Genomic DNA, 27,270 nt, shown 5'->3' on the forward strand with positions numbered 1-27,270 from the left:
TGACGGCCGCCTACCCCTCATCATAGTCGACGGACGGCTGCCCAGCCTTCTTGGTCTCGACTGGTTCCAGTCCCTGGGTCTGCAGATCAGCGGAATCCACCACCTCAGCTCAAATGCACTCGACTGCCTGGTCAACGAGTTCCCAGAAGTCTTTGATGGCAACCTAGGCAAGTATACGGGCACGCCAGTTTCCTTTAACCTCGACCCGTCAGTACAACCGGTGAGGATGAAGCCTCGCCGAGCGCCCATCGCACTCAAACCAAAAGTGGACGCTGAGTTGGACAGGCTAGTGGCTCAAGGCGTTCTGGAGCCAGTGGACCATGCCAGATGGGAAACACCCATTGTGCTACCCATCAAGCCAGATGGCAGCGTGAGGATTTGCGCTGACTATTGCTGCTCGATCAACCGTGCCTTGCCATCCCACGCATACCCGGTACTGGTGGTTCAACATTTACTGCACACCTTGGGCGAGGGGACTGTGTTCGCGAAGCTCGACCTCGCCCAAGCCTATCAACAGCTGGTTGTGGACGATGAAGCAGCTGAAGCACAGACGATTGTCACACACCAGGGTGCTTTCCGTTGCCGCAGACTGCAGTTTGGGGTCAGCATTGCCCCGGGACTGTTCCAGAGTTTGATGGAGCGGTTGCTCCAAGGACTCCGAGGTGTCGTCCCCTATTTTGACGACGTCCTCGTGTCAGCCACCTCCATGGACGAACTCATGGCCCGCTTGCGCATGGTTCTCCAAAGATTCCAAAAAGTGGGACTGAAGGTTAAGAGAGACAAGTGCCAGGTTGCGGTATCCCAGATAGAATTCCTAGGGTTCCTTATCGATGGCAGTGGCATCCACCCCACGGCTGCCAAAACCAAAGCCATCGTGGAGGCCCCTGCTCCAACTAACAGAGCTGAATTACAGGCCTTTTTAGGCCTACTTAATTTTTACGCTGTCTTTCTTCCCCACAAGGCTACGGTCGCTGAGCCACTTCATCGCCTCCTCGACTCGGGTGCCCCTTGGGTGTGAGGCCGCCGGGAGGCCTCCGCGTTCCTAGCTGTCAAACACCTACTCATTTCAAACGATGTCCTAGTGCAGTACAGCGAACACTTGCCCCTGGTGCTCGCTTGTGACGCTTCACCCTATGGGGTGGGCGCCGTTCTCTATCACCAGCTACCCAGTGGGGCAGAGGTGCCAGTCGCCTATTTTTCCCGCACGCTCTCTGCCTCTGAACGCAACTACGCGCAAATTGACAAAGAGGCTCTAGCCATTGTGGCCGGGGTGCGCCAGTTCCATCACTATTTATATGGCTGGCCTTTCCAAATTGTCACTGATCATAAGCCCCTACTGGGTTTGCTGGCAGGAGATCGGCCTGCCCCGCAGGTCCTATCTCCACGAATGACTCGTTGGTTTGTGTTCCTGGCTTCCTATGACTATCAATTGCACCACCGCCCAGGGAAGCAGATCTCTCATGCCGACGCACTCAGCCGCTGCCCCCTGCCCGAAGCTGATGAAGATCCTGCTGCTGTGGCCCCAGTGTTCCTTATCGACGACCTCAACCTTCCAATCTCTGCCGCCGACATCGCCCGGTCGTCCGCAAGGGATCAGGTAATATCCCGGGTGCTAGATTGGGTCAGGCGAGGGTGGCCGAAAGACCCCGTAGACCCCACATTCCTGCCTTTCAAAGCTCGCCTGGCGGAGCTCTCCGTCCAGCGTGGCTGCTTACTATGGGGCCATAGAGTAGTCGTACCTCCCTCGCTGAGGACTACTGTCTTGCGGCAACTGCATTCCGCACATCCCGGAATGGTCCGGATGAAAGCCCTAGGGAGAAGCTACGTCTGGTGGCCCAAGCTGGACCAAGACATAGCCGACCATGTCGCCGGGTGCTCGAAATGCCAAAGCGCCCAAGCGTTGCCGCCAAAAGCCGAGCCGCGCTCATGGGATCCCCCATCCACTCCCTGGTCCCGGGTTCATGTTGATTTCGCAGGCCCCATTCAGGGCCGGATGCTGTTCATTGCCGTGGACGCCTTCTCGAAATGGGTCGAGGTCGTCCACATGTCCTCCACAACGGCAGACGCGCTCATCGCGACCCTGCGCCACCTGTTTGCTACCCACGGCCTGCCCGACATGGTAGTCTCGGATAACGGGCCACAGCTGACAGCTGCAAAGTTCGAGGCTTTCCTAGCTTCCCTAGGCATTCGACATGCCCTCACCTCCCCATTCCACCCCTCTAGCAATGGCCTGGCGGAGCGCGCCGTGCGGTCAGTTAAAGAAGCTCTTTCCAAAATGGACCACCTTCCCTGGCAAGAACGCATTGACGCCTTCTTGCTGGCCCATCACTCCACACCTTCCCCGGAATCCAATATGAGATTAGAGATTAGAGATTTATTAATATTTGTAGGCCGCCCTTTTCCCTGAGGGGACTCAGGGCGGCTCACATAAAATAGGGGAAGGGGAGATACAGACATTAAGATAAGACATATAATAAAATAATAAACAACATACATTCATCATTCGGGAGGGGAATTATCCTTGTCCCCAGGCCTGACGGGCGAGCCAGTTCTTCAAGGCTGTGCGGAAGGCCTGGACGGTGGCGAGGGTGCGAATCTCTACGGGGAGCTCGTTCCAAAGGGTCGGGGCTACTACTGAGAAGGCCCTCCTCCTTGTAGTTGCCAGCCGACACTGGCTGGCCGATGGTATACGGAGGAGGCCTAATCTATGTGATCTTATTGGTCGCAGGGATGTAATTGGCAGAAGGCGGTCTCTCAAGTATCCAGATCCACTGCCATGTAGGGCTTTATGGGTGACTAATAGCACCTTGAAGCGCATCCGGAGATCGACAGGTAGCCAGCGCAGCTCGCGGAGGATAGGTGTTATGCGGGTGAACCGAGGTGCACCCACAATCACTCGCGCGGCCGCATTCTGTACTAGCTGAAGTCGCCGGATGCTCTTCAAGGGCAGCCCCATGTAGAGCACGTTGCAGTATGAGCCCCGCCGAGCTCCTAATGGGACGCCGTTTGCGAACTACCCTTGACCGTTTGCACCCTGCCTATTCAACCCCAAAACCTCTGGATTCCCTGGGTGGGTCTCACTCCTTCGTTCAGGGGGAGGCAGTGTACGCCCGGAATTATGGGGGACATCCCTTGTGGCTACCGGGCGTAATAACTGACCAGACCGGGCCCTGCTCCTACAGGGTCAGGCTTCTCGACGGCAGAGTCTGGAAACGACACTGCGACCAGTTGCGGGGCAGGCGCCAACCACAGACAAGCCAGCAGCCGTCAACCGACCTACCCATTCTGACAGCTCCGACGGACGACGAAGGGGCCATAAACGAGGAGGCCAACGAATAACAAGCAGCAGGAGCCCAAAACCAAAGCGGCGACTTACTTGGTGGGCCAGCTCCGTTATTCGCTCTTCCCCGGCCAGGGCAATCTCAGTCCTCCGATGCAGAGTCCTCGGCCGAACAATCAGAGCCTCCAAGCGGTGCAGAAGGGCCTAGGGCGTCCGGCCGGATCAGGCGGCGTCCAGCATACTTACAAGACTACGCCTGCGCAAACTTAGGGGGGAGGAGTGTTGTGTTCTGAGCTTGCGCTGAGTGAGAGTTTAAGCGGGAAGCGCTCGACAGCTGATTGGCTGATCGTTTGACAGCTCCTGTATAAATAGGGAGCTGTCCAAACGAGCAGCGCGCGTTCCTATCTAAGCCGGTTCTGAACGTTAGCCTGTACTTTAAGGGAATAAACTTGTTAGCCTTTTATTCCTGTCTCCGCCTCAGTTCTTCTGGCGACCCACAGGTCCTTGATACACACCAAAAAGCCTAAAAATTCCTGACGTAGGTGAGGCACACCGTTCTCCTGCCTCATAGTAGAGGGCACTCGTTTGGGTGGGGATTCTTCAGAGGACCCGAGGCAAGAGCAGAGTTTAAGTCCTCTTTGAAGCAGCTGGAAAAGGTACGTGTGGGTCAGAAGGAGGGGGAGGAATTCAAACTTCATCCTCCTAGTACGGGGCTTTGGGCAAAGGCTGGAGGGAAGGACCCTGGCTCTCTTGTACTCTCCCTCCCCAAGTGTAGTTTGATTGCAGGCAGAGCCACGTTGCTTTTTCAAACCTGTAATCAGTGAAGCTGGGCTGGATCCTTCAAGGGCTGGGGGAAAGTGTGTGTGCTCCAGTATGGCTCTTTGACTGGCTTCCTGCCTCCTCCTGTGGTCTCCTCGCTGGTGCTCTCCCTCCAATCCAACTGTGTGTGTGTGTGTGTGTGTGTGTGTGTGTGTGTGTGCGCGCGCGTTTGAGAGAGAGAGAGAGAGAGTGAGTGAGAGAGGGAAGGGGGTAGGAGAATTAGTCCAATCCAACTTGTGTGTGTGTGTGTGTGTGTGTGTTTGAGAGAGGGGGAGGGAGGGAGAGAGGGGCGAAGGAGGGGAAGGGAGAAGAAAAAGAAAGTAGGAAACTTCTTTTGCAAAGGAGAAAAACAAATGCTGTCACTTTAAATCAGAACTGAGCATGGCTGGCTGTGGAATTATGGCAGTTGAAGTCCACAAGTCTTAAAAAATTTGAAACCCACCACTGTGTCAATGCCTCACCAGCCATAAATCTCACCTCATGTCACTGATGAGTACATTGTTATCATTGTAAATCATATATTCAGTTTACTCTTATAATTCCTTCATTTTAGACATTTATTCTAAGAATTAAATTCATATGTATGCCAACTATCTGTTACATCATTATAAATCTATTTAATAGTAACATATCTTCATAGTATCACCTATCTTATTCTGGTATTTCTTTCAGTATATAAAAAAAAGGTTCACCAACATTTTATATTTGTGTATCATTACTTTCAATTTTATGTAAAATCATAAAATATCTATCAAATGTATATAAATACATCTTTATCATTATGTCTCATATATTCCACTACAATTATTATTTCTTCATTTTAAACAAGATATTCTAAATATTCAATTCATATATATATCAATATTCCATTACATTCTTATAAATCTATATAATCTATATAGCAATAGCAATAGCAGTTAGACTTATATACCGCTTCATAGGGCTTTCAGTCCTCTCTAAGCGGTTTACAGAGTCAGCATATCGCCCCCAACAACAATCCGGGTCCTCATTTTACCCACCTCGGAAGGATGGAAGGCTGAGTCAACCTTGAGCCTAGTGGGATTTGAACAGCCGAACTGCTGAACTGCAGTCAGCTGAAGTAGCCTGCAGTGCTGCATTTAACCACTGCGCCACCTCAGCTCTTATATGATAGTAATATGTCTTTATGGTATCTCCTATCACACTCTATTATTACAATTCAAGATTGTGATAATTGTATCCATTGATACAATCCTCTTCTCTAATTTCAAATGTCAATTTACTCATTTCAGCACATTCCATCGTTTTTCGAATAACTTCCTCCTGCATTGGTATTTTCTCATTTTTCCAATTTTTTGCAAATACAATTCTAGCTGCCGTTAAAATATTTACGATAAAATATTTCAAGTCTTTATTGTATGTATCTGGTATAATACCCAATAAAAAAGTCTCTGGTTTAAAGTCTATGCGTTTCTGTGTCATTTTCTCCAACCACATGTAGATATTAGTCCAATAACTTTTACCTTCTATGCAAGTCCACCACATGTGGTAATATGATCCCGGTGTCTGATGACATTTCCAACACTTTTCCGATTTATTCTTGGGCATTCTTGCTATTCTCGTTGGGGGTAGGTGCCACCTGTAAAACATCTTATACAAATTTTCCTTATAAGCTGTTGACATTGTCATTTTATAATTTTGAGACCACAATTTCTCCCATTTCTCTAGTTCAATCCCATGTCCAAAATTTTTTCCCCAAGCTATCATAGGTTCTTTAACTTGTTCTTCTTTTAGCTTAACCTCTAGTAAATGTCCATATAGTTTTTAAATTACTTTTTCATCAGTACCTGTCAAGATTTTATCTAACTCGGTCTTTTTATCAAAGAAACCTTCCATTTTGCAGTCTTTGTCATATTTAGATTGTATTTGCACATATGAAAACCAATTCATTTCTATTCCTTCCCATTTCAGCTCTTGCATAGATTTGAGTTTACCCTCTGCATTCAATATTTCACCATATCTAACTGTTTGTTCCTTTTTGTATATTATTGGATATGAAAAAGCTTCAATAGTTGATAGCCAGACTGGGATTTTTAGGTAATATTGCTTTCTAATCTTCTCCCAATTCAATAACAAAACCTCCCTTAAGTAGTGTCTTCTAAAATAACCCTGTGTTTTGGTTCCTTTATATACCATAAAAAAGCATGCCATCCCAACAACAGGTCATGTCCTTCTAAAGTCAATAGTCTGGAATTCCTTAGTGTTATCCACTCCTTAACCCACACCAAACTTGTTGCCTGGTGATATAATTCCCAATTGGGTAGGCCCATGCCTCCTCTTATTCTAGCATCTTGTAACGACTTCAATTTTATTCTTGCTTTTCCCCCCTGCCAAATGAACTTCAATACTATTTTATTTAATTCGTCAAAGTAATTTTTCCCTAGTCTAATTGGAATTGTCTGGAACAGATACAAAATTATAGGTAAAATGTTCATTTTGATTGTAGAAATTCTCCCTGTCATTGATAATTGTAGATTTTCCCATTTCGTTAAATCAGATGCGATCTGTTGCTTAGGTTTATGATAATTGTTCTCTTTAAGCATGCTACATCTTGCAGTTAAATATATCCCCAAATATTTAACCTTGTTTGTAACTTGGATCTCCAATGCTTCTGCCAATTCTTCCTTTTGTCTCAATAATATATTCTTTGTCAAAATTTTCATTTTATAGAATTCTGCAAGCAGCTCATCTGGGCTTGGAGCCTTGCCATTATTATTTTGTTTTTTAAGTGCTTCGATTAATTCCATCATAGTTATTCTACTTTCTAATATTGTCTCCATTTCTTTAGATATCTGAGGAAGGTTGGTTTCTTGTAAGTATTGTTTAGCTCTTCCCTCTTCTAGGTTCTATTGTTCATACTGTAATGGCTCCTCTCCTAACTTGAGAAAGTAAAGACTCTTGAAACTGATTATTTCAAAAGGAACCTTTAATCAAGCAGGATGGAAACCATTAAAAGCAAAGCAGCATCTGAAAACCTTACGCCATGCAAATGGGATTTAGCTGATAATGACCCCTTCCCTTTGTCCAAATGCAGATTCTGACCAATACACAAGTGTGAAGATGCTTCCTTAACTCTTCTGCCCTGGGAGTCAATAAAGCACACATTCTCATGGCTATCTCTACTTAGACATCAAAGTTATATATCCCACATGGCTACCATAAACATTCCTCCAGAGATATTGGGACCTTCAGTCTCCCGCTGACAGGAAACCAGTTGTAAAGTTGTAAAACTCAGTTGTTTCAGATGTAGCTAATGATTTAATTCCAAGGCTCCCTTCCTCCCAATTGAATGGCAGTATCACATTTAGGGATCTGACATATACAGCTTACCATAGTAATCTTGTATAATTTTCTTCTTCTCTGCAATCCCATAACAAATTTGCCCTTGATTATCTTTTAGTTGCAATATTTTCTTTGATTCTCTCTCTTTTTTCCATTTGTACGCCAACCATCTGCCTGGTTTATTGGCATTTTCAAAATAATTCTGTTTAGCACCTCTAATTTTTGTGCTAATTCCTCCTTTTCCAATAGATCCATTTTGTACTTATTTATATCCATTTTTATTTTAATATCCTTTTTTGTGGAGACTTCTGTAACTCTTTTTCAAGAGCCTTGTAATCATTCTCTAAGCCTTTAAGAAGTTGTTTTTTCTTTATATTTTTCTTTTTTGTATAATCTATTATCAAACCTCTAGTATAAGCCTTCATTGTATCCCAGAGGTTCTGCATCAATGTATCTTCCTTTCTATTTTCTTTAAAGAAAAAAGTCAGTTCTTTTTCCATTTTCTGTACAAAATCCTTTTCTTTTAATATAATATTATTTAATGTCCATCTGGATCTCTTTCTTTGTCCTTTCCATTTAATTATGATTGGATTGTGATCTGCCCAAGTACTTGTTTCAATTTCAAGTTCCTGTACATTACAAATCAGTTCCATTGTAGCCCACATCATGTCAATTCTGGAGTATGATAAATGTCTATTTGAATAGAAAGTGTATTGTTTTTTGTAGGATTTCTTTCTCTCCAAACATCTTTAAGATTTATCTGTCATTTTAAAAAAGGCTTTAGGTAGTGGTTTTCTATTTATCTTTGTAATTTTCTCTGTTTTATAGCCCAAATTTTGATCTACAATTCCATTAAAATCTCCCATCATGCAAATATCAGCATAGTTCAATTGAATTATTTTCCTATGTACTTTTCTGTAAAATTCATCTTGTTTGTCGTTGGGGGCATATATTGCAATTAAAAGTATTTTCTTCGAGTTGTCCATAATTTCCACCATCAAGATTCTTCCCTCATCGTCTGTTTAAATTTGTTTTGCTGGAATTGTATCTTTAACATAAAAGATCACTTCTCTTTTCTTACAGCTTGCCAATGCTGTAAATATTTCCCCAATTTTGGTTCCACCAATAAATGTTCATGCTGTTTTTGAATATGTACTTCTTGTAAACAGATTATATCCAATGTTAATTTTTCTAATTTATGAAATATTCTTCTTCTTTTAATTGCTGAGTTAAGTCCATTTATGTTCATTGAGATCATTTTTTTCTCTTCCATATCTATATTTTATAATTAGGATTTATAGCTCTAGTTGATCTCAGTTCTCGTTGTTCTCTAATGTCGATACCACCTGTAGCCTAGGGAGGTGAAAATGGCCTCCCCCAGGCCCCTGGAGGCCTTCCGGAAGCCGGAAATGGATTGTTTCTGAACTTTCAGTAATCCCATCCTCGTCGCCAGTTTAGAGGATCGAGGCAGGAACAACGCGAGAGCCAGGACGTAACAATAACAACAGGAGTTTATTCAGAAGCAGGAGCTGACAGCGATTCAAATGTAACAATTCCGCGCCAAGGTATTTATACTTGCTAGTTAAAACAGGGGAACCAATGGGAGGCCTGGTAGCGTCTAGCAACTGCTGATGCAGTACCCTGGCCAATCAGGTTGGCTCGGCTGGCTAGCAACAGGCTATGCTGTGCCTCAGCCAATCAGAGCACAGCCTAGACTGTTGCTGGCCTCCTGGTCGTAAGTGAAGGATTTTATGAATCCCCAACACTGTTGAGCCCGTTTTTTGCCCTCCCCAGACTCCAGAGGCTTTCTTGAAGCCCGGAGAGGGTGAAAATGGCCTCTCCTGGCCCTCCAGAAGGCCACAAATCAGATGGCCAGCACATGCATGTACGCTAGAGCTGATGGCTCGCGTGCCGGCAGATATGGCTCCACGTGCCACATGTGGCCCATGTGCCATAGGTTTGCCATGACGGCCCCATGCCATTAGAAACAAATGATTATACAATCTCTTCTTTAAAATCTACAGTGTTCGAGCACCCACAACTTCTAGAAGCAGTTGTTCCACTGATTAATTGTTCTAACTATTAGGAAATTCCTCCTTAGTTCTAGGTTGGTTTTCTCCTTAATTAGTTTCCATCCATTGCTTCTTGTCTTGCCTTCTGGTGCTTTGGAAAATAAATTGACCCATTTTCTTTGTGTCAGCCCCTTAAATATTGGAACACAACTATCATGTCACCCCTAGTCCTTCTTTTCACTAGACTAGCCACACCCCATTCCCGCAACCACTCTTCAGTAACAGTTGATGGTCCTAGCATCAATGGGGTTTTTTAGTTGGAAATTAAAAAGTGACCTTTTTGTAGTCTTTCAGATAAGGTTGAATTCGATGCCCATCATCCATACCAATTAAGATTGATAGGAATTGGCATTCAACAACTTTCAGAAGATTGTGTCATTGGGCATGTGAACCTTACAAGAGATGCTTTATGGAGCAGCCTTTTTCCCTATCAGGTGTTCAGATATGTTAGATTTCAACTCTCCTAATTTCTGCTGGTGAAGAATAGAAATATGTGCTGCAATACTTTTGGAAGCCATGAGGTTAGGAAAGGGGAAAGGAGGCTATTGCATGGAGACCTAAATAACAAAACAGCTAGTAAAATTAGCTACTGTGTGTATATTTCACTGCAAGAAAAATGAGTGATACAAAACATAATTAACAGTTCTGATCAGTTTTATGATCAAGTTCAGTTTGAAATTGACAGAATGTATAAACAAAATACAGATAATCCACAACTTACAACAGTTCAGTTAGTGAATGTTTAGTGAAGTTACAGCAGCACTGAAAAAGGTGACTTATGACAATTTTTCACATTTATCACCATTGCAGCATCCCCATGGTCATGTGATCAAAATTCAGATGCTTGGCAACTGGCTTATATCTGTGACGGTTGCAGTATCTGGGGACACTGCAATGGGAAGCCAGATTTACTTAACAACCATGTTACTAACTTAACAACCTCAAGTTGTAAAAAGGAGCAAAACTCACTTAACAAATTTCTCACTTGGCAACATATATTGTGGACTCAACTGTGGTTGTAAGTCAAGGACCACCTGTGCACACCTTAGGATTGAAGTCTAGAATCTCAAAGCTGGAAAATGTAGTTCAACTGTATGGCTTAGAAAACTGAAATGAAGCAAGAAATTCACTTACTAATTTCTCTAGTAAATTTTTTATAGTTAACACTGTTTTCACACAACCATACCAGTGATGAGTTCCTACTGGTTCAGACTGGTTCAGCCGAACCAGTAGTAGTTTGGTGGCCTGGGTCGCTGGAACCAGCAGCGACCCAGCCTGCCACGCTCCCAAACTGGTTCTCCCGGCTGTGCCATCAATGCCCCTATCTTGTTTTTGGCTTTTGCACATCCACAGAAGCATTTTTATAGTACTTCGCATGTGCAAGCAGTGTGCATCAAGTGCACGCAGCGCGACCATGAGCGAAACAGCAGTAGCGGTTGCTGGAATCCACCCCTGAACCATATGACTTCTCTTATATGGACATCAACCAATGGAGTGCACAGAAAGCAACCTGATTATATTATTACTAAAAAAGATGAAGAAGCTCAATCATTGCATCAAAGACATGGCTGGATGCTGACTGTGGAACAGATGGGGAACTGCTCATTTTGTGAGTGGAAAGAAGTAGAAAGCCAACCTTACAATACAAACTTGGCCATATACCCACCATTTTCAAGGAGAACATCAGGAAATGCTTTGATGTCCTCAACCCTATTGATAGGGAACCATTAAAGATAAATGTAGGGGAAGAACTGCCAAAAATGAAGTAAGAAAAGAAAGCAAACTGGATGTCAGAGCAAACCATGGAAATTGCTAAGAAGAAACAAGAGCCAAAGCAAAAAAGAGAGACAAAAATCTCAGAAAGGAACTTAACAAAGGGTTTCAGAGAGCTATTAGACAATATAAGAAGCCCTCTAGTTACCAAGTCAGAAGGCTACAGGAACACATAGAATAACCACTGAAATATGGCAAGCAACATAAGAATCAGTAAACATTCTAATTAAGCTAGGTCAACAAATTTGAGCAATGGTACAGTGGCCAACGGACTGAAAGATTCAATCGACATGCCAATGCCAAAAATGAGACTTAAGAAAGAATGCAAACTATTATACAATATCCTTAATTTCACATTACTAGAAAAAAAATGTTTAGGACCATCCAATGTTTTAGGTTCTAAGTAACACTCCCCAATGAAAGAAGACTCCAAGGCTTAAAGTTCCTCAAAGTTCCATTTTATTAGAGATGGCACATCTGGTACCTCTGGGAAAACCCGAATCTGAAAGCACCCAAATGAAAGTCCAAGCCCCTGCCCAGCACCCACATGTCTGTTACATGGTCCAATCAGGAACCGGCCCAACTGGAGGTGCTTCCCAGTCATACCCCTCCAGGTACAGGGTAAGATGTCCTTGACTCTCTGAGAAAGGAATGTTATTATGACTATATATCTCCCATACATCATATAATCCCCCCTTCCCTTTTCCCACAGCATTGAATGTGGCAGGCCTGAAGGCCCAATGCAAAAGATGGCTTCCAGGCCTGACACAATGCAGATGGAAAAAGAGATACCAGATATTCAAAGAAAAGGCCAAGGAACACAAGATACTATCGCTGGTGGATACTGGAGAATTGAGAAAGCCAAAGAATACCAAAAATAAGTCACTGTGTGCTTCATTGTTTATACAAAGACATTGGATTATGTCCATCATATCAAACTATGGGATGTGCTTTGAGTCTTTGACAAACAAAGTTCCTGAATATCTCATCATTCCCATACAGGTTAGAAAGCTACAGAATGGGCAAAATATGGTGAAACAGACCCGCTCCAGGTTGGCAAAGGAGTGCAACAAGGGTGTATACTCTCCCTTTGTTTATTTATTCAATTCATATGCTGAGCGTATATTAAGGGAAGCTGGTTTGGAAGAAAATGAGCATGGTTTTAAAACTGATAGAAGAATAATCTGTGCTAAGGTGAAGACCTTACACTGAAAATGCGAAGGATTGGCAAGGTCTAGTAGTCAAGTTAATATACCCATTTTCCCATTCTTTGAGCTGATGCAAAGTCCAGCATATACCAAGTTATTTCACATCAACTTCTTTCTTCTCAGGTAGCGAGGCCATTAGTCATTTTTATAATAATAGCTTGTCTAGTTTTACATATTTTAACCCCATCAACTTTCCCCTCATTGGGCATTCACAATTACAGTACTAATTACAGTACTGCTAGCCTCTTTTCAGGTCGTATAGAGCTAATGCAACCTCTTTTATCATGCAAATATCAACAGGAAAAGAAAGAAGAAAAATGGGGAGGGGTACTCTGCTTGAATTCTCTTCTTCCTCCCCTGCCTCACCACCCTCCCGAAACATAAATGGAGAAGGTGGAAATGTATTCCAAAATTTTTGGAGACCACCAGAAATAGAAAGGCTGGCGTGTAAGTATTTTTTTTACACCACCCTTTCTTGAATAAGAAATTCAAAAAAGAATTTATATACTGCACCAATTTATTGAAGTCCCATTCTGATAGATCAAATAATGCTCAAATAACATTTGGAGAGCATAATGTACCACTTTGTCTTGTTATTGTCTTCTTCCTATTGTTCAGCATTTTCAAAACCAGATTGCAACAATCAATTACGGAATGGTAGCATTTTAATGCAATTTCATAATACATCAGTGAATAAGCACCCATACTTCACAACAGCTGACATAGTTGTCTACAGCATAGCGTAAAGTATTATGTATGGGTAATTAAAGAAACAGAAAGCTCTCCCTTGCTGTGAAGATGGGACATTTCTACTGTGTAATCATTTTAAATGTATGCCAAGTCACACATTAACATTACAACATGCCTGACAATTCACCCTTATTAAAATTAAAAGTGAAACCAAAATTGCTGACAACCTGGTGCATAATATAATTAACCCTGGGTGTTATTTGTAGCTGTTCAGGCCAGTTTGCAGAAAGCTCCAAATGTATAGAACCAGAGTTTGGCAGGAGAAGAGTCAAGAGTTCCTGACACACATCTTGGAGGTAATGAGGTTCAGTAGCACGTTCCATGCCCAGAAACATAGTCCCGGTTGGGGGAGACATGGCCTTCGAGCTGTTGCTGAATTATAAAAGCAACAGTCATACTTCTGATCAGTTTGGTCAATGATCCAGCTCAGTAACATCTGGAAGGTTATCATTTCCCCACCTCTATTCTAATCGATCTTGTCCAAAACATAGGCAAAAAAAAAGACCCATCCCAAAAGGAGGTGGATGGTAGAATCCCATTTTCTGCAAAACGTGTCATCAGAAGCTCACCTAACCCACTCCAATGAGAGATACAACCTATCCTTCTACAGTACTAACAGTAAATGTCATGTGAGCATAATGATCATGCACAACAAAAGTACATCACTAGAGAATTTTACACTGCCAATGGAAATAGTAAGGAAGACAGCTTTCTTCCCATTTATCCAAAAATTGAGGATTTGGACTGGAAAAAATAATAATCTCAAGCATCTGCTTCTGCCACCAATTTCTCCTCTTTCTTCCACTAGATCAAAAAAAAATTTCCTTGGAGAATGCAGAAGAACGTGTAGAGATGGGTGTATGTGTAAATGTGCAGAACATCTTTCTTACTGGGGTTCTTAGTCTTGTTGCCCCAGTTCAAGGATCCCTGCATATCAGGAGATGACAGGATAGGAGGGGACCCACTGTCATCTCCATGGGCTCATTCATCATATTTTTCAAAGAAAGATTTCTTCTCCTGGGAAAAGGAAATTAGAATGTGGAGGTAACATGTGCAACTTCCTTGGGTCCAGACATAGTATGATCTCATGCTGTTTCCCTGAAAATAAGACCCAACTGGAAAATAAATCCTAGCATGATTTTTCAGGATGCTCATAATATAAACCCTACCCCCAAAATACGCTCCAGTTAAGACTATCAGCTAAATGGCTGCATTTAGTATCATATTTCCCTGAAAGCAAGACCTAACTGGAAAATAAGCCCTAATGTGTCTTTTGGAGCAAAAATTAATGTAAGACCCAGTCCTATTTTTGGGGAAACACAGGTATAAACCAACAAGAGAATACCATTTTTCCTCATATCAACGTAGAAGGTACATTACCAGAAAATTATATTAACAATGTGTGTGGCACATGTTGCTATTTAACTGTCAACCAAGCAATTTTCCAAAGAACTAGATTTGTACAATAAATGTCATTATCTGGAAAAGAAAGGCAAGGCCAGCATGGTAGGAAATCATGACATGAAGATCAGAAACAATCAGCAATTAAAATATAAGAAGAGACAGTATCAATATGGTTAACTGTGAAAAGAAACTTAATATTCCCAAACTGTACACTGCTATGAAAGAAAGGAAAACTTCAAAAAATTATGACAATGACAATGTAATTATAGTAATGCTATCATTTTTCCAGGCTATCTCATATTATATTCTCATTTAATTCATGATTTCCTTAGCTCTCAGTTTTGAGTCCAACACTGTTTCTTCATACACTCCCCTTCCAGGGCCCACTTATTTTTATATTCCAAATTATGCATATATCCTCACTTTCAGTTTGGATGTGCCTATATTGTCTTCGGAATGGAGAAGGCAGTCCTTCAGATAAGTAGGTGCCAAACTGTGAAGATTCTATACATCAACACCAAGACTGTAAACTTTTTATCGGGAAATAAATTACCAACCAGTGCATGAACATAGGATTGGTACTCTCCTAGAACCAATAACAGTCACATTCTGAATAATTGCAATTTCTGACAGTCTTTAAGGGTAACCCCATATAAAGTTCATTGTGGCAGTTTACTTGAGTGATGATCAAAGTGTAAATGATTACAGCTAGATACTTCTACATCAAATAAGTTCACAACTGGCCAAGCAGCAAAGCTAGGTAAAGTCCCCTCTAGCCTTGCATTCACTTGCTGTTTTAGCAAGAGATGTGAGTCTATAAAGCTCCCCCCCCCCAATTGCAAACATCCTCTTTTATGGGTAAGGTCTGCCCAATGGTGGGGTGCAACCGGTTTAACAACTGGTTCAGCAAGCATGCATACATGCGCTTTGTGCACGCGCATGCCTAACATGTGCTTTGTGCAGCGTTCAAAAACCATGCATTTTAAGCTTAAAAACATATCTTCTATGTCAGCGCCGGTGAGCAAAATAGCTGACAGGTGGCAATCCACTATTTCGCCTGAATCAGCTGAGCTAAAAAATAGGGAAATTTAGAACAGGAAAGAGCAGGGGTGGGTGGACGGGACCAACTGCTTACCACAATTACTGGTTCCCCCAAACTGGTCCAAACCGGTTGAATCCCACCCCCTAGGTCTGCCCATCCAGAGACAACAGCAGACTCAACAGAGAACTTCAATGTACAAAAAGTAACTCCATCTTATTTGGGTTCAGCTTCATCTGTTCCCTTCCATCCAGACCCTTACAGTCTACAAGCTGTAAGGACATTCACAGCATTTCCCCTATGACTCTGAAAGGCATCAGTTTATTGGTGGTCCTGAAACACAAATCATCAGATGAACTTAACTAATGGCTTCATATAAATGTTTAAAAGCAGGTAAGATAGAACCAGCCGCTATGAAATTCCACACATCAAAAGCCATAAAAAGTGCTTTTCCTCCCTCCCCTCTCCCAACTGATTGACACTGTCCATTAAGGAAGGAGCAGAACAGTTTTTCCAATCTCCAACTCTTACATGTAGTCAGGTTTCACCCAAGAATCGATAGCATTGACAACTGTTGGGAGATCCAAAGTGACAAAAGGTGCACTATCTTCATGTAAGTCTCAAAAAAAAATCATCAAAAAGTGCAATCAATGCCATCTCTGTCCCATGTCCAGTCCTGAAACCAAACTGAAAAGAGTCTAGAAGATAATCAATCCACTTCCGCTAAGTGCTACAAAGCTGACCTAACGCTTTTTGGCAATATCCTCTAGTTATTGTCATTTGTTACACCATTGGAAATTAGTGCAAAGAGTACAAATTAATAGGATTGGAATATCATACTCGATATAGGGGTTCTTTGGAATAGAGTCCCACCAAAATTATGCTTGGAATCTGAACATTTAAAATGTTCCTAAAATGTACTAAAGTATCATGGGCTTCTGTAAAGTGGCTTTAAAAGTAAACAAATAAATATTTATCATTTTTTGGAATCCCTGGAGATTAATATCATTTTATGTCATCGACCTTTTAGTTTAGAAACTCTTTATTTCATATAAATTATAAGTGCAATCTGGTGGTTTGTGAATCAATGGTTGATTGTACGGCACAGCAAACAAGATGAGTAATAGGTAAACAGAAATAGGCAAATTTTACTACAGGGATGCCAACAGTAAGTTATAGTTTAGCTGTGGTTCTAAAATCATGCAATAGAAAGGGAACAGAATAAAAGAAAAACAACTAGTTTGGGAGATGGCAAAGAGAATGCTGAGAAACATACTTTGGAATGGAAAAGGGGGAAGAGAAAAAGGCAAGAGAAAAAACATCACAGGAATAAGCAGAAAGGCCCTTCTCTACTGGCAGAAAGATTACTAATGAACAAGAGGAATAGAAGACATAACATTTTGTACAAGGAATCCCAGAATTAGATCTAGCAGCAGAATCAATATAATGTGAAGAGTTGGAAGTTTGCCTGTGAGGACAAGATGAGAAGCACTTTGGAGTTCTAACTTAAGAGGAGAAAGATACTACCAAAGAGAGGAATAAAGCAAATTAAAGACTTACAACCATCAGCCAGCTTCAGGAGACATTGGCAGAGATTACTGAAAGGCTGAGGAAGAAAGTACTTGTTTACTCAGTTGTTAATTGAATAGTTTAATAGGAAGTCCCTATTGCTCCAATGTCCCAGGGTCAAGCAACCAGAACCACACATGAATAGTCTCAAACTAACTTTACTTTTTGTCAGCTAATGTTATAAGAATTGACCAGCTAAGACTTCAAGGATTTTTTTGGGGGGTGGGGGTCATGCTTATACCATTTTTGGCTGTGCAACAACTCCAAGCTAGGCCCTTCCTTGACTCCTCCTTCCAGTCTAGCTGGCAATTCTGCAACACAGTGTGTGAGCAGTTCATATACTTGTATGTTTTTTTGCTAATGATATAAGCAAAAGTGTAAGCAGGTCATAAGTGATGGGATGATCATTTTTCATACTGGATGGGCCATAAGGGACTTCTTGGAGCTCCTCCACCCTGGCCATCATTTATGGAAGAGCAGACAGCAACTTTGAGGAAATCAATTCTATAGAACAATAACATTTTTTTAACAAACTTCAGAAGGTTGCAAGCATAATCCCAGGATTAGCTCCAATCTTATATCTGGAACCACATAATTGACTGTAATATGCTATTATAGCAAGGATTGTTTTATAGTGTGTCTGCACTGCAGTTAGTTATAAGTGCATAATAAAAATTCTATTCCCTGCTCAGAGAAATATATAATCTGAAGTACAGAAACTCCAAGCTTACTGTCTTCTATAATTACCTTCCCTTTCTCCATCCGCTATATTTAAAAGTTAATCTTATTGCAGCCCACATTCCAAGGCCTGAAATATATTTTTGGGTAAATAAAATTGCTATTTCTAAATTGCTTTTCTATAAAGATGGATTTTTTTTGTACCAATGCAATAATCTTTAAACAAGATCTATCTTACTCAGGCACGGGCCTTTAGCATATTTACCCTGAAATCTTAAACAATGCCAGAAAATATTACAAATTTAAAATAATAAAATAAAATAACTTTAATACACATACATTTATATGTATTTATGTATATAATAGATTATTTATGTCATTGCTTCTGACTTTTAATATCTATACCCCTTTCCATATCTATTTGCCTGTAATTTATATTTAAATGTTTATCTTGTATTTGCATTCTCCCAGAAGTCAATGCTCTATAAATCAACAGAGCATAAATATTCTCTTCAGAAGGACTTTACACTATTATTATTCTGCCAACCAAAGTTCTCAGTTTCATTTGTAGATTCTTGATCACATTTGCAGATTAGAGAAGAACAGTTGCAAAACAATTATGAAAGTTTTGTAGTTTTTTGTAGTTTTATTATACTTGTATGCCGCCCTATTCCCGAGGGACTCAGGGCGGCTAACAAACAAGTGGGGAAGGGGAAAATACAAAAAACAAACAAGACAAAAACAAGATGCACAAAACAGATTAAAAACAACACAACAGTCACAGCAATTCAAGTGGGGCTGGGAACTCATCAACCCCAGGCCTGCCAGAATAGCCAGGTCTTGACAGCTTTGCGGAAAGCCAGAAGGGTGGTGAGGGTCCGAATCTCCACGGGGAGATCGTTCCAAAGGGCCGGAGCAGCCACAGAGAAGGCCCTCCCCCAAGGGGTCGACAGTCGACATTGGCTAGCTGATGGTATTCGGAGGCCTAATCTGTGGGATCTAATTGGTCGTAGGGAGGTAATTGGCAGGAGGCGGTCTCTCAAGTACCCAGGTCCGATACCATGTAGGGCTTTAAAAGTAACGACTAGCACCTTGAAGCGCGTCCGGAGTCCAACAGGCAGCCAGTGCAGCTCGCGGAGGATAGGTGTAACGTGGGTGTACCAAGGTGCACCCACAATCACTCACGCGGCTGCATTCTGGATAAGCTGAAGTCTCCGAATGCTCTTCAAGGGCTGCCCTATGTACAGCGCATTACAGTAGTCCAGTCTTGAGGTCACAAGGGTGTGAGTGACTGTTCTGAGAGCCTCCCGGTTCAGGTAGGGACGCAATTGGTGCACCAGGCGAACCTGGGCAAATGTCCCCCTGGTCACAGCCGACAGATGATGTTCTAAAGTCAGCTGTGGGTCCAGGAGGACTCCCAAATTGCGAACCCTGTCTGAGGAGCGTATAATTTCACCCCCAAGCCTGAGAGATGGAATACAGGGCCAATCTTTGGGAGGGAAAAACACAAGCCTTGTCGGGATTGAGTGCAAACTTGTTCACACCCATCCAGACTCTGACAGCCTCCAGGCACTGACACATCACTTCAACCGCTTCACTGAGTTGGCACGGGGCGGGCAGATACAACTGTGTATCATCCGCGTATTGGAAATAGATATAATAGCCAGCCTGGTATAAAGGTGAAGGCATGCTGGACTGATGCTGGGAAGATCCAGGTTTAAGTCCACCCTCAACCATGGAAGTTCATTAGCTGGTCACTTTCTCTCAGATCAAGCTAACCAATGAGATTGCAACTAGAGAGCTGGAAAAAAGGACTATGAAACTGGATTGAGCATATTATATTTGACTAGGAAGCAAGAAACACATGCCAAAGACTGGTACCAGGATAACTTAAACAAGACACCCTTTTGCTGGACTGCATTGTGATCCTTGACATTGGGTTGATCTAGCCAAGGATTTGTCACAGACTTGAATGTAACAATTTGATTACAGCCATGCCAGAATCTAACTCCATCACCTTGTCCTGCTCTCTGTTCCCTTTGCAGTTCCTGTCTCATCTCAGACAAGGCGTGGTTTTCAATCATTGGATTTTTTTAAACATTGTGGAGCTGTCTTTAAATAAGTATGCCCCCCTTGCAACAAAAACTACACCCTGTGCAAGTGTGTATGAAAGAATGTGTGTGTAAAAGCACACAAATGCATTGACTAAGGCAAAGCAACCGGCATTCTGCACAGCGAAGGAAATGCCAGGAATTAATGGAGCTGTTACAAATCAATGTCATTTCATCTGCCCTTTTTATTTTTCCCACTGGTAATGCTAAGGAGCAAAACAGCAAGAGTGATTAAAACCACTCAGCCTCCTCTAGGCCAGGCGTCTCTAATCTCCAACACTCGCGACCCCACTGGTGTAGGGACTCGCAGACCCACTAACATGAGTGTCACTGTGTCTCAGTCCCACTCACATTGTCACTGACACTCGCAGCCCCGCTCATATGAACAATGGATGTTTGTGCGCACACACGTATGAATGCATGCATTCACCTGCCCCTCCACAAAACCATCCCCTCTTTTCCCCACTGCCCCCATTCCGGGCCACAGAAAGACTAGGAAACTCTGCCCCAAAACTCAAAATACTCTAGGTGCCACTCAGAATACTATTGATTAGAAAATCCTTCACATTCCTATTTTTTTTTCTACTGTTCTTGACATTTCCATATTCAATATCTCTAATTCTAAGATTTGTATTCACTAGTAAATGCTAAGGTTAGCTAATCAAGCTGTTGCTAGTTTATTTCATTATGACATAAAAGGAAGCAGTAATTCACTGCCCGAGGTATTCATGTCTTTCAAACGAACATTCATGTCTTTCAGACTTTCAAGCCATTTGTATGATTGAGTTCAACTAAAATGAAATAATCAAGAGAGAAACTGAGAGGCTAGGCAGCTCTTCTAAAGACTAGGGGGGTCTACAGTAAGGTGACCAGACATCCTGCTTTTGGCGGGACACCCCCGATTTTTGATGCATTTTCCCGCGTCCCGCCCGCTTTTTTAAAAGGCACGCTTTTTTTGGCGCTTGCAGCTCCCGCCCATCAGCTGCTGGGCTGGCTCATCGTTCTGTTCTATGCTACCTACAAATTTAAGCCAGCCCAGCCTGCCGCTCACTGATTTGATTGGCTGGACTCCAGCCAATCAGTGAGCTGGCCAACCAGCTCACTGATTGGCTGGACTCCTTAGCTGAGGACGCATGTGCGAGTCTCCATTTTATTTTGTCTTTCTTGTTGGGGTTGCAGCTGCGCTTACTGGTGGTGAGTAAAATAAATCATGTTTTGTAAAAAAAATTTACTCGGGAGTAAATTTTACTTACTCCCGAGTAAAAATTTTACTCGGGAGTAAAATTTACTCCCGAGTAAAAATTTTACTCGGGAGTAAAAAGTGGCTGCCGGTCGCGCAGAGAACTTCCACGTGGTTCCATCCAGACTTGCCGCCCGTGCTGGCTGTGAACTCCGCAAAGCCAAAGGGGGAGAAGGCAGGGGGCTGTCTCCTCCTCCCAGCCCAGCAAACAGTCCGTTTTTCAGCCGTGCAGACAATTTCCACGTGGCTCTCGCAGCCCGGCAGAAGCATTTTTTCGGGGGAGGGCTCTGCCTTAAGCAAGAATTGCATTAAAGACCAGAGCAACAGGTATTTCCTTATTTGCCTGGAGACAAATAATTCCTAGGGATACTTGCCATGTTCTTTCATCACCATGACGATCTTATTTTTTTGAGCTAAATGTATTTTTCCAGTTTGAATTGGGCATAATCTTTTTTTATTGATCCACTGTCAGGAAGAGGGATTATAATTTAAAACAGATGATTTCAGTGGCATCTTTTTTATTAATTTAAATTTCTTTCCGTTCTCCATACCCATCTTCTTGTATCAAATAATAGCTGTGGATTCATTGGTATTAAGTGTATATGTTTGAAGCAGTGCAGGAAATCTTGAAAACTTATGAATTTCTCTCCCCTCTGTGGCATTAGGCCTTAGTATCTGATTTGCTATATAACTTAGCAGTAGTTATTAGCACTCTTGGTGAATGATTCCCTTTTCTCAAATTATCTTGAACAATAGTTTGCAATGTTTTCATATCTTGCATCCAGCTTTTTAAATTTATTATTAAATAATTTGTATTCTATCAGGGGCTTTCAGCAGTTTACAGCAACAAAAATGCCAAATAAAATTATATTATTATAAAATCATTGTAACAATTCCACAAAAACAATAAAAAGAAAATCCAGTGATAAAACCATATTAAATCCCAATGGCTCTAGAAGACAGAATAATTTGTACAGCCTTCCTGAATGGACAGCAGGTTAGGGCTCCCTGCTCTGGAGGAGGTTTCCAAAGGATGGGCACCAGCTGAAACCTTCCTCCTGAGAAAGCCCTACCTTTGTCATGAATGGGATTACAGGGCCTCCCCAGAAGATATTTAAAGCTCTGGTAAGATAGCTTTGAGGGGGGTGGTCTTTAAATATTTGGACTTTAAGCTGATTTTGGAACATCTGTAAATTTGAAAGCACAAAAAATGCTATTGGCTTGTTTCCAGATGAGTCATTTACTGTAAGGAGTATAGGCTCAATGTATTTTAAAATAATATTTTATTTATTGTGCATATGATTTTTTAAAATAGTGGTATTCTGTGTTGATTCTTTTTTTAAATTGTCTTAGACTATTTAAAAAAAGATTCTATCCAAAATAAATTGAAACAAGCCATTTTTAAAATTTCTATGCACAATACTTTGAAATGGACTCAGGAGTCATGATTGACACTGAGTGAATTTGCACTTTTAATAATCAGGAAGATACAATGGCATTGAAAAAAGGGACTGATGACCATTTTTCACACTTAGCGACCATTTTCACACTTAGCGACCGTTGTGGCATCCTCATGGTTACGCGATCAAAATGTTGATGTTTGGCAACGGATTCATATTTCTGATGATAGTTTGAAATGGTGACAGTATAAATTATTGCTGGTGTAATACTTAACAATGGTTTTTAAGGATTTCTTTTATTTATAGAATACCTTTTTATTATTTTGGGGGGATTTTTACTTTTAAATTGTTTATAAAATGTATTTACTACAAGAAATGTTCCTTTTTGCAAATGTGATCTTTGCAAATCTTTGTGATGCAATATGTTCAGACCAGGTTTATGTGTCTCAAAGTGGCTGCTATTCTATGGGCAGGCCAGGTTGGTGCAAGGCAGCTTTGCCAGATTTGGTGTGTTTCACCCTCATTGAATTTTATATCGTATAAAGAATGGAAGGAGGAAGGAAGAGAAAAAAGGAGGAAGGGAGTGAGTGAGGAAAGAAGAGGATGGAAGGAGGGAGGAAGGAAGGAAGAGAGGGAAAGAGCAGAAGACAGATAAGGTGAAGGTAGATAAGCAAGAGGAATGAAGGAAGAAGTGAGGAGTCTCGAGGAGGGGGAAAACATTTAGTGACCAAAGTTACAATGGCATTGAAAAAAGTGACTGATGACCATTTTTCACACTTAGCGACCGTTGCGACCATTTTTCACACTTAGCGACCGTTGCAGCATCCTCATGGTCACGTGATCAAAATTTTGTTTGGCAACAGATTCGTATTTATGCTGGTTTCAGTGTCCTGGGGTGACCTTTTGACAAAAAAAATTTTTTAATCAAGCCCCCCCCCCCCCCCGGTCAAGGGTGTCCCTCTTTTCCAATCTGAAAATCTGGTCACCTTAGTCTACAGGAAGTGGGTTTTTTTAAAAAAAAAAAAAAGTCAAGATGTCAAGCACAATTGTACAAAGGTTCAGCCCTTTTTTATGTTTGTGTGAAGTACACTGAAAGGGGACAGAGCTTCAATTGTGCAGCTGCACCAAAGGTGGGTTCCTACCAGTTCGCACCTATACGGTAGAACCGGTTTGTCAAATCTACTGAACCAGTTAGAAGAGGTTCCACCAGTGGACCTGGAAAGCAGGCCACACCTACAGAAGAGGTTCCAAAATTTTTGAAACCTACCACTGGTCCTTGGATATGATTATTCTACACTATCATGCTCATATTTATAAAACTCAGTGCCTCTGTGAAAGGTAAGGATGACTACTGCGTTTGTGGTGCAATCAGAACATTGCGTGTATTGAAGTTGTTTTAACACAAACCAAAGATGCCTTTTAAAAACAAGTTTACATCATATTCTTATGCATGCCAGTGCTGTGTGTGAGGTAATTTAAGGTGGTTCTGACAAGTGTCGTTGGCATCTTCGTATCCAGTCACATGGGTGGCAAGCCACTCCCACAAAGGAGGCCACACCCACAGAGTAGGTTCGAACAATTTTTAAAACCCACCACTGAGCTGCACCCATTATCTTCCTCAGTTCAACACAGAGGTGGGCTGCTGGAAGTTCACAGAGGTTCGGGGTAACCTTTAGCTAAGATTCTGTGCAGTTTGGAGAACCCCCAAATCCCACTCCTGGCTCCCCCCGCCCACCCCACCCCTCCCAGGGGTCCCCAAGCAGCTCGTTTTGAATGCAGGTAAGTGCAGGGCACATGCGGAGGCTCGGGGTGTGTGTGTGTGTGTGTGTGAAAAACGGGTCTACCAGAAGTTTGGGAAGGCCAGAAACAAGAGGGCCTCTGGAGCCTGAGGAGGCTGTTTTCGTCTCCCAGAGGCTCAAGGAAAGCCTCCGGAGCCCGGGGAGGGCAAAAAGGCCCCGACTAGGCCACCCCCACCATGGCCATACCCACCCAGCAACTGGGCAGAGACCCATTGCTAAAAATTTTGAAGCCCACCCCCCTGGTTCAACACACACACACACACACACACAGTAGACTGCTAGTTAATCTATTCCCCTTAACTAGCAGTCTACTTTAGTCCGATAGGTAAAAATAAAGCTTATTTTCTACCTTGTGTTAAATTTGGAAAAAGTTGTTTTCATCTTTCTGAGTGATCTGCTTCTGTGGGACCTTCCATTATTCTGCTTTTAGATGTAATTGGCTCTTCCAGAGATTCTTGACTATGTGACAAGCATTTCATTCTCAGAAGTACCTTTAGAAAGAGTTGCCCATTTCCAACTTGTTTATTCATCTATTATTAACAGAGCCTTGATACTTAGCGTAGCTGTTGCAAATAGGCAAGTACATCAAACACAGTATAGAAGAGAAAAATGGCATGTTAAAAAGCCCATAGGTAGCAAGGCTAAGATTCACTCTCTAAAACGTACAACTAATGTATATGCAGGGAGATTCGTAGCCTAGAAACTATTCCCCACTGCTTGTTCCTTTTTTTGTTTCCTTTTGAAGGGCTTGTGGAGATAGCTGTGGGTCCTTTGATAAAAATTTCTAAAGATTGCTAATGTTATTATTTTTATTGCCACTTCAAGGTGCTACTTCAAGGTGCGCTTCAAGGTGCTACTTACCATACATAAATCTCTCCATGGTAGTGGATCTGAGTACTTGAGAGACCGCCTCCTGCCGATTACCTCCCTTCGACCGATCAGATCGCACAGATTAGGCCTCCTCCGAGTTCCATCCGCCAGTCAGTGCCGACTGGCGATTACGCGGAGGAGAGCCTTCTCAGTAGCAGCTCCGACCCTTTGGAACGATCTCCCTGTGGAGATTCGCACCCTCACCACCGTCCAGACCTTCCGCACAGCCCTTAAGAACTGGCTATCCCGTCAGGCCTGGGGATAAGATTCTAATCCGCCGCACCCGAATGCTGAATGAAAGTTGTGTTTTATTGTTTTATTTTTATTTACGCACTGTCTTATGTTTTATCTTGCACCCCCCTTCCCATGAACTGTAAGCCGCCCTGAGTCCCCTCAGGGAAAAGGGCGGCCTATAAATAACAAATAAATTCTAAATTCTAAAATTCTAAATTCACTAGTCAGGTGGTCTGAAATATACATAGAAATGCTTGGTTGCCTTTTTGTCTCTGTATAAGGTACCATGACTGGTCATTAGCAGGAATGACCCCTTTTTAATCATTTCCTTTAAGCAGGCAGCTTAATTCATTTCCCATTTTGTCTGCTGGGCAGCAATTTTTATTAGCTGGGATCTGTCAGTTGTCTTTAGTTTCTTTTCTCCAATCTTCTCTGAAAATGAGCTCTATCAATGCAATTTGAAATATAGTCTCTGGCTATGGATTGCAGCTATTTTAAATGCTGTGTTTCTTACCACTATCCTTGCAGAGAAAAGAATGATTTTGCCGTATTGCTTGCTATTCTGTTTTCCCAGCCTATGTTGAACACTGACACAAATCAACCTGTTTCAAAAATCAATGGAATAAATTATTGGAGGGGTAGAAAACACTGGGTGTATGTGGCCTCAAAGACACTCTTGTAATTCAAAAAAAAAATCCAACTTTTTTTTCATACTGGTCACTAACTTTTGAATTTATTGCATTATCATCGCTATCGTCTCATACTTAATTATATGTGATCAAAGATCAGGCAAGCATTTGATGCAAGAAAATAGATCCGTAATCATACAATTACCCACAATGTCGGGAAGGAAAGGCAAATAGAAACAAAATAGGAAATAAACTCTTTTAAAGAACCCTTGGATTATCATCAGAAGAAACAGAGCTCTCAGCCACTAGCGCAGGGGTGTAAAACTGGTGGCCTGTGGGCCAAATGCCACACCCCAGCTCCGCAAAGGGGAAAAACATCATGAAACATCATGTGATGGCAATGTAACGCTGCTAGTTTGACATCCATGCATTAGCACATCATAGCTGAACAGCGATACTGCAATTGGTTAAAAAAATATGAAGATTCCATGCTAAATTTTCAACCCTGCACCCTCTAACTCTGTTCCAGAGGTACAGACTACAATTTACTACTACTTGGCTGCCTGTGTTACAGGTATCTGTAGGAGCAGGAGCAGACTCCGACAGCAACGGGCCTGATGAGTTGGCTCTGGAGGATGTGGAGGACCCTGGACAGAGTTCTGACTCCGAGCAGGGTACAGAGAGGCTGGTTGGCCACCAGGAGGCACCTGAGCCTTGGACCAGTGGGGAGGAGACAAGGGAGAGTGAGCCAGATGCCAGTAGTGAGTTCTTCCTGGATGCACGCCATCGAAGAGCTACTAGGCCTCAGGAACAGTTGCGCAGTTACAAGAGGTAATTGCACTCAGCTGGTGGTCGTTAGCCTCCTCTCCAGACTATAAAAAGACTCCTTGTGCACATGCCCCTCTTTGCAGAAGTCAACACAGGATTGAATGTTGGAGGACATTACTGTGAGTTTGGCAGGCTGGATTGCTGCCAAGCCTTATCTGTGTTTATTGCTGCCCAAGCTTGTCTGTGCCGGTTTGCTGCCAAGGACCTGTCTGTCTGTTAATTAAATGTTGTAACTTATCTTTGGCT

The sequence above is a fragment of the Thamnophis elegans genome, chromosome 4 (genome assembly GCF_009769535.1).
Source record: "Thamnophis elegans isolate rThaEle1 chromosome 4, rThaEle1.pri, whole genome shotgun sequence".
Classification (NCBI taxonomy): domain Eukaryota; kingdom Metazoa; phylum Chordata; class Lepidosauria; order Squamata; family Colubridae; genus Thamnophis; species Thamnophis elegans.